Here is a 7,820-nt window from a genome sequence, read left to right as displayed (position 1 = left end):
GACTTACAGAAAACGTTTGACCTCTGTCATTGCCAACAAAGGATATACAACAAAGTATTTGACCAAATACTTATTTTCCACCATTATTTGCAAAAAAAATCTTTAAAAGTCAGACAAAATGATTTTCTCAAATTTTTTTTCACATTTTGTCTCTCATAGTTGAGGTCTACCTATGATGTCAATTACAGGCCTCTCTCATCTTTTTAAGTGGGAGAACTTGCACAATTGGTGACTGACTAAATACTTATTTTCCCCACTGTATGTCTATTTTTCACATCAGAAGCAACATCTTCTTAAATAAAAGGTGTTTTCAATGTTAAAATATTAGCTTAATGTAGTTGAACAAACTTTTTGCATTATTGTTTTCATAGTGTGGCCAAATGTAAACCAAATGTTTTGTTTAATTGATTGTTTTGAAAAGAAGTGTTTCATTTTTTAAGGATGTGAATCTTTAGGTTCCTCATATTTCAGTTCAGTTATGATTCAGGGCTGAAATGTGACTAAAATTCAGATTTAAATCTGAGTTTACACATTGAAATAATTATTGCTTATTTTAATTTAACACAATTTTATATATTTTTTACATAATAAAGAGTGCCCGATGCAATATGTAAAAGAAAAAAAAAGCACTTTAGAGGTTGTTAAACAACTTTTAGCATATGTAGAAGCTACTTACAAGACATAGAAAACCAAGTTAGTATGTTTATTACTACGTTTTAAATTAAAGACAGTATTAATGATAGCTACAGCTATTACTCTGTTCATGGTTCAGGCAAGAAAATAAAAAAATATGTGAAAATACTCCAACTGTTTCAACTACAGCAGCTATGGCAACTGTATTGGGACAAACTGCAACTACTTTGTTGACTTTCTTAAAGTAGCTGCATAGGTTAACTTTAACTCAGTTTTTCATTTTTAAAGATTGATTCAGAATTGCCCATAATTCACGATGTGCTGCATCTAAAAAAAAATGCATGGTATTTTGCAAAGCTGAAATAAAAAATAAAAAAAAAAACGCCACACATAAAATTAGGAACATTTGCTAAAAATAGGCAAAAAATATCTAATTTTTATTAACAATGGCTTCACAAAAAGGAGATTGTTGAAAGACCTTGTATTTTTCTGGATCTGTTGACTACAGCCTGTGAAATGTAACACTGCTGAACAGCTGCTCACAGCATACCACAGCATTAGTCTGACTTATTTTTTTCTTTCTCTTTAATGGGGAAATGAAACGGTCTGCTTTGGCTACCACTCTCACTCCTCCCACACAGAAGGTGAGGCTTCATAAGATATCTCGGTCTTGTAACCTTTTAACATACTTGAAGGGGTCTGATGAATGGAATTTTTGTGTGTGCTTGCCAGTGCCGTGGTATCTTTTTGAAAAATGCACTTGACTGTAATCTCGGCGGAATGATCATTGATCATGAAGACAAATAGTGATCTGAAAATTAAACCAGTGGGAGCCATACTCAAGCGAGGAAAGAACCACGAAGAAGTGGATGACATAAAAGGTCACCTGCTTACGCACATCTGAATATATAGAAGCAATTTCCATATCAGTGACTATGTTTCCATTACAAATGTGCGCAAAACTTTGTCGATATTCACTTAATGTCGAAAAAACACAGTTTCTCAATTGCAGTTTCCATTAAGTAAGAAATGCTATTAAAGTCACGAGTGAATATGTTTGTTCTCGCAATAAGTCATTACAAACATGGCGGCAATGGATGTAAACACATAGCATAGCATATTGCTACTGCGACACTAACGCTCATCATCAGAGGAGACGTCGGCGTCTTTTATCGAGACTTTACAGCGACAAGCCCCTTATTCTTGGGACGTATGCTGTGTTTTTGGGAAATTGTAGTTGGTGAGCTTAATACTTTCTTTCAACACTTCTGTGATTTTACTAGCACTTCTACTTCCTGTTGTCTTCTTCATCATCATCTTTTTCACCAGTAGAAACAGCCGCTTCTTGATCACGTGACTCCCGTGATGCGAAAAAAGTGTTTCCATTGCAGTTTTGCGAAATACACCAATTTTGATACGGCCGAAAAACCACCTCTTCCTAGCGCAAAAACATTTTGTTGAAAAACGTGTTTTTTTTCGAAATTGACATGTTTCCATTGAGCAAATTTATTTTCGAAACTCTAATTTGCGCATTTTCATGGTCAATGGAAATGCAGCTATTGATTCCCAGCTTCCTATTGAACTTAGAGGGCTGTTTTGGGTTCCTTGTCTTGCCTTAAGTCTTGATCCTGCTTTTTATTTTTTAGCATCTCCTTGTTGTTAAAGTAGTCACTATTATTTCCAAAGAGAACGGTGCAAAATTTATATATAAATGATGCAGTGTCACATGGGCTCATTATTGTTCCTCACAAATATTACTTTCTCTCATGTTCCATTTTTCACCTCAAAGAGATTTTTCTGAGCCACCTGCTTCTTTGCTTTCTCCGCCATCCCCATACTGTCACAGAGTGTAACTTTCAAAGGAAAGAATGTTGCTGTAGAGGTTAGCGTTGCACAGGGTGCCCCCACCCCCTGAGGACAGAGAGTGGGGCACGGTGCTGTAAAGTGCTTCAATGTTGCTTCATTTCCCCATTTTAATTGGGCTATCTAAATGCATCCTCGGTTTGTCAATACCCGCCGGGTTCCCAGATAAAAATGATTTGTCTCATGCATTCAGTGGCATGCTCTGCTGTTCCCCTTCGAGAGCGCGCCCTGCCAGTTGTCAGCAACACAGCGTAATGGAGAGCGCTCATTGTTTTTGATTTTCAATGAGAACAAGGAATAGAGGTCTCCTTCTCTATAACTTCCACCTCTCTTGTCTTGGCCTCTTTCTGTTTTCTCATGTTGCCTGTAACTAACAGGTTCGTGTGGGCATGCAGGCTTGGCTGCCTTTATCTATAGATACTTCTAGAGACGGGGATGCACAGAGACTTCAGATTCACACGCTACATACGTGTCTTTGCAGGCACGTGCACATGCTTGCACTTGGTGAAGGTCAGAACCATTAAATTACAATCTTATCTATGTTTTATGTCCCTTTTTCCCTTACTGTCCTTTGTATTCTTTTTACTTTTCCTGTCACATGTGCCATCACCTTCCCTCTCAATGTGGAGCCGGTCTTATCTGCAGATGGTCCTGGGAAAAAAAAAACAAGACCAAAAGTGTGTCCTTGACAAATGTTAACAAAAGTACAGTGCTCACAAGCTCATTTTCAACCACTTTTGTTTGGCAAAGAATCCAGCTCTACATCCTTGATAACCATTTTATGTCCTAACTAGATACTCTATGCAAATGCTGCACATTTTAATGTCTGAATTAATGAATTATAATTTGGTGGCTGGCATCAAGAAAATGATATGTAATTAGGTATAATTAGATATTTACTTATGCTTCATCCTTGGACTAAAGTAGCCTTGTAACTCATCTCATCCTGAATTTCAAGGCGAGGTTAAATGTTATTTTTGCGATTTGCCAATGTGTTTAACCCATTTTTGTAAGTCATAAAGTATAGTCCACGCATGTTGCATGATTTTCTCCATTTGCATTGTGAAAATAAACTAGCCAACAAACTAGTGGCAGTAACCAACCATCAGTACATTGCAAATTGCCTGAGAATGTTAAACTAACAGGTGCTGCCCAGCTGTGCCTGTGGACATGATGACATAGTACTACTCTAAAGAGCCCATCAGCAGCAGCAGCACACTGACTTTCACAGCTCAGTGTTTATGACACAGGTCAGCATTTTTCTCCCTGGCATGCAGCCAGTATTGTTTGACAATGTCCCCTGTGAATGAGGAAGCAATGCACAACTGTTTGCATTCCCTTTAAAGGATTTCCAGAATTGTATTATTTAGATGATACGCCAGATTATAACAGATGGTTTTAAATAACTGTAAACTGCAGTATTTCAAAAAAATATTTAACCATGTTTTTTATAATGCCAGGAGGAACATTCATTCTGTCAATGATCTGTTGAACTGTCACCAAGAAACTTATTTTCCCTACCTGAAAGCTTAACCTCGTTAAAGGCTTTTGCAGACTTGGTGCAGACAGTTATATTGATAAAGCCCAGGGCCAATGTGTTTCATCTCATCCTACAGCAGCCAGTGTTGTACCCTACCTGATGACTGTAGCTACCATAGAGGAACAGAGCTTCTGTGGTTTGAGTTAGATTTTCTTTGACATCAGTGGCACACAATAAAACAATAAATAGCAAAATCAAGATTTCACTAGTTTGCTGATATCTTGAATTAATCTGTTACCACCTAAACAATACCTTAGTCCTTTTATCAAGTCTTCAGAAGCACTCGTTAAAGTATTAGATGAGATACTTGTTAAAAATCATTGATTGTCAAAGATTGTTTAGGAAAACACACACTTTAAGATGTGCGTATATGGTGTGCATACTAGTTGTCAGGCTTGCAACAAAATATGTATTTTTAAGCATGTCAAGAAAGATTGACAGTAATTTTGAACATAAAACATTGGAATAAGTCAAAGTAGTCATCAGTGGTTGTTAAAATGCTTTTAAGAGAAAAGTTTACATTTATGAATTCTTTTGCTAGTGTGGCTCATACCTCTGTTAAAGCTTTCCATTGGGCCAGAAAGCGCTACACTTTCACTCGTGTGGGGCGATATAACAATGTGAAATTATTGAGGAACAGAACGTGTTGACAATCTGTCAATGATACATAGGGCACTTTCATGTCTTAAGTATGTTTGCTAAATTCAATTGTTCTTTGCAAAATGACACAAACTTATTTATATTTGTTTAGAAATTTGACAAATGGAGAATAGTTTGGTTTCACGATTCAGTAACTTAAAAAAAAGAAAAGTAAAAACAACTGTATTAAAATGGTGATGACGTAATTATTAACCCCCGCCCCCTCTTACACAGGCGCACACACACACCTCACCCCAGCTTTTATCTTACATCACAAAAAGACTTGGGGAAATCCCTATTCCCCCCACATTAATGTACAATACATGGGGGAGGGGCTAAAGATCAGGGGAAAGATGAAAATTAGGATTCAGCTTTAACAGGTTGCCAATTTTTCCTGAAGTCTAATGGGTGGGAGACGTTTGGTGGCTACAAAGTTATAAATTCTCAGTCGTGGTTCGAGGGGTATTTCCAACACCATTGAAGCTCATAAATGGGTGGGACAAAGTAAAGATCTATAACTGCCTTAGCAACAAAACATACCTTTAGGCAGTAGTTTAAAACTTGTGTAAAAGATTACCTCTAAGGTCCACAAGTTTTTAATAAAAGTAATATTCTCTGCGTTTTTCCCATCATACATGGAAGCTCACATGTAGAGCAGAGGGCTGTGATCTAAGGTGGCCAGTTGAAGGGTTAAGGCTTTGCTCAAGGGCCCACAGTGGGGCAAACACGGCTGGAGGCAATTCCTGGTAACAAGTAGTTGTGGGGCTTTTGAGTTTTACATTGTACAAAAATGGTATGAAATGTGAAATGAAATGGCTTACATTGTGTACTTGACGCAGTTTACCTCCATCTTTGCTGGTTAGGACCACCAGACATTAATCTGTTTGCTTCCATTTATTACTAAAGTGAAATTTGTTCTGAAATTTTTCATCTCAGATTCATGTGACATTTGATTTGGCACAATCAGTTTACACCCACTAATATACTTATTTCCCTCTCATCAGGAGTGTGTGGGTGTAATCATTATTCTCCAGCAGATTTCCTCAAATCTTATGAGTTTGTAATGAACTGAGAGGTTTACAAAAATAAAAAAAATAAAAAATACAGATTGGCTGTTCTTTCGTTTGCAAATAGCTGTTTAGTTGAAGAAGTTTCTGTTCCTTTTTGGGTTATTGCAGCTCATGCAGCTAGAATATATTTCTATTTTCGGCCGTTAGGAATTGAACTACTTTTTAATCAGATAACCCACTTCTTACTTGCTATAAAGTGGGATTTTAAGACAAAACAATTTTTTCTCTCCTATTGTTCATAACTCTGTTGCGTTCACAGATCTTGCACGTCCAGGATGTCTCCCATTGTTGATAGCAAAGAGAAACGTTCACCATTACCCTAAGCAGTGTTTAAAAACCAGGAACTGATTCAAGTGTACTGCTCATAATGGAGGCCTTTAAAAAATTAACATCTTTTCTTATGTTAATGTTTTAACTTTAGTCACATTTAGGTTAATAATAGTAAATACATTTACCAAATGTAATGTGATTCTGAAGTTTGTGTTTATTTACACTGCCATTAGTCATGTTTTCATCCAATTTTAATTCAAAATTTGAGTGAATTTTTTAAATTTCGCAAAAAGGAAAAAAACAAAGAAATGCGAATCAGACTTGTTTCTATCAACTAGCTTGAAGCGAATCAGTTACATCAGACGCATGTGTGTAGTAAACAGGAAGTAAAAGTCGCAAACTCACAGGGTCCACACATCTCAGGAAAATGGAGAGAAGTTAGGAACGTGTTGCTATTGGAAAAGTTGTAATTATTCTGTCATATCAACTAGTTCTGGCGATGTTATATGTTGTCTGGAGAAAGAAGTGCAATTCTCTTCATGTTACGGGAATAACAGAATACGCCGACAGCGGGAGGAGGGTCCTGCTGCAGTCGTGGCTGCAGTTGCTCTGCTACCGGCGAGGTGCGAAATTCAGTTCCCCTGTGAAAATCTGTTCCCCCTACTGGTTAACCTTAGGGAGAATCACTGGTCCAGGTATAACGTCAGACCAATGAGGGAGGCGCTCCCAACACAGGGGGAACAGATTTTCACAGGGGAACTGAATTTCGTACAACACCGGGAATGGTTTCGGACAGACGGCGGGAACAGCTGATCAGCCATGTGAGGTAAACGCTCGCTACGTCAGAACTTGTTCGGCAAAGTGTTTCCATCTCTCCTTTTGCGCATTAACTCTTTTTCAAAAACCCCAAAAAACCACCTGAAGCGAGCGTATCAACTTTTGCGATTTAGAGGAAATTTTTTCGCATCGTGCCGTTTCCATTCACCTTTTCTTATGCGATACTTCAAAATGTGCATTAAAAACGTTGATGGAAACTTGGCTATTGTGTAGCTGTGAATATAAATTCATTATTTTAATGTTAGGGCAACACTATAATATATATTGCCTCATCCTAAAATATTCGGCTCAGTCTAGGTTGCTTACAGTGTCAGCAGTGTTACTGATACATAAAAACATCTCATTATGTGGATGAAACGTAGTTGAAGCATTGCTGCACGAGTCAAGTTACAGTCCGCTCAGTATTATTGGGGATAAATGAGCAAAATTCTCCCCTGAGGTCCCAAGGCTCTGTGATCTATTAAGGCTCAGTCGTCTTGGATGGTGAGTCTCGGAGCGCCAGGGATTTTTTTTTTGGTGTGGGGGGGTGTTGTGCTGACATCCTCTCTCAGTGCAATCCCTTGTCCTTGTAGGACGGAAGAGAAAAACAGCACCAGAGGCTGACTTGGCTGTTCCTCTGAGCTTCGTCATAAATCCGACTGAACATTTCTGAACATCTGTTGTGGATGATTAGCTCCGTGGCTAGCAGAATGTTGACCAGAGGGGATGAGAAACAGTGTGTTTGCGAAAATTGTATGTGCGCACCCAAAGCCTCGCCGATTTAAGAATGAGGATTTTGCATATTTATCCCCACACGCCATTATTATTTTTTTCAGCGATAGAGAAAGAAGGCCAAATTATTTTTGAAGCAGTTTCATTATCCACAAAACATGTTGCCGGACATATTCTATCACAACCCCTGGGAATGTTTGCTTATTTCAAGGTCATGCTTTGCCAACCCTTTAAGTTTCAGCAATAATGCTAAAAGG

The 7,820-nt window shown here is 38.0% G+C and overlaps 1 protein-coding gene across 16 annotated transcripts in view; it reads left to right on the top strand.

Moving 5' to 3' along the window:
• LOC106516884 (receptor-type tyrosine-protein phosphatase F) overlaps positions 1-7,820 on the top strand; it is a 189,641-nt gene that overhangs the window by 38,422 nt on the left and 143,399 nt on the right. The window lies entirely within an intron of this gene.

This window comes from Austrofundulus limnaeus, unplaced genomic scaffold, assembly GCF_001266775.1.
Source record: "Austrofundulus limnaeus strain Quisiro unplaced genomic scaffold, Austrofundulus_limnaeus-1.0 Scaffold42, whole genome shotgun sequence".
Lineage (NCBI taxonomy): Eukaryota > Metazoa > Chordata > Actinopteri > Cyprinodontiformes > Rivulidae > Austrofundulus > Austrofundulus limnaeus.
Note: the sequence above shows the minus strand (reverse complement) of the source record. Positions and strands in the feature narration are given on the sequence as shown.